The 1,014-nt window shown below is 37.5% G+C and overlaps 2 pseudogenes; one reads left to right on the top strand and one right to left on the bottom strand.

Moving 5' to 3' along the window:
* LOC119592895 overlaps positions 1-933 on the top strand; it is a 1,337-nt pseudogene extending 404 nt beyond the window's left edge.
* Positions 934-985: 52 nt separating this feature from the next.
* Positions 986-1,014, bottom strand: part of LOC119592894 — a 4,849-nt pseudogene continuing 4,820 nt past the window's right edge.

The raw sequence follows: 1,014 nt of genomic DNA, 5'->3' as shown, positions 1-1,014 counted from the left end.
AAGAAACTTTTGGGGGGAAAGAGCGAGTCCACTTTGTTCATTCAGCTGTGAGAAATAGTGCAACTGCACAGCTACAAGTAAATGATTTGAATTAGAAAGGCAATATTTAGAAAGCAATATATAGTTAATTTTAAAGAAGGGTCTCATACCATAGCAAAATGGTGATTTCATTTGGAAGATTACCCCACAGACTTTTTGGGGTCTTGCCCAGTACTACCAGATGATTTTTAAATGACAATGAAATTCTAACAATTCCAAAAGCAGTAAACATAAGGTCCACTGTTGAGACTAAGGAAAGTGGAGAGAAAGGAAAAGAGGGGTTTCCTTATACAAATTTCTTGATAACTGAAGCAGATAATCAGTCAAGTATTGGTATGAAAGGCAAAAAGCAATTGATTCAAGGGTTTGGGAAGAGGAAAAACCAATCCCAAATTGAGAGTAGAGGAAAGGAATGTTCATGGCCTCATATTTAAAAAAAAAGAAGCAACCAACATTGATTAAGAGATGAAGGATGCCCACTGTAAAGCAGATAAAGAGGAAATGGGGAACCAAGGAGTGAGAAAAAAGATAAAGTCCAGCCGCAGGAGGTCTTCGGCATCTGGAAAGAAACAAAAGCAGGCCAACTGTGAAATGAATGAGAAACACTCCAGCCGTGAAAATAAAGATGGAAAGCCTTCAAGCCAGCTATTAAGAGAGGATCATCAGAGGAATGAAACGTATCAGACTTGTCAAGGAATAAATGACCAATTGTATTTTAATGGAGAAAGAAATACCATGCATCAACCAGTTGTAAGTAATGTCAATAGCATTTTAGAATTGTATTTTATTCCAGTCCCCAGACCCAGAGGCAAACATGGCCGGAGCAGACACCAGAGTAAACAATTATATGTTTTATATTGTAGACGTGATTGCAGGGAAAGAGTAAGGAATTAGCAGGTGCCCGAGCTTGGAATATGAATGATACTCTACTTCTTTTGTTGTCTGCTTATTTTGTCTTATTTTAGATTATGTAAG

The sequence above is a fragment of the Penaeus monodon genome, chromosome 31, assembly GCF_015228065.2.
Source record: "Penaeus monodon isolate SGIC_2016 chromosome 31, NSTDA_Pmon_1, whole genome shotgun sequence".
NCBI lineage: Eukaryota > Metazoa > Arthropoda > Malacostraca > Decapoda > Penaeidae > Penaeus > Penaeus monodon.
This window is presented reverse-complemented; position numbering and strand designations above follow the sequence as displayed.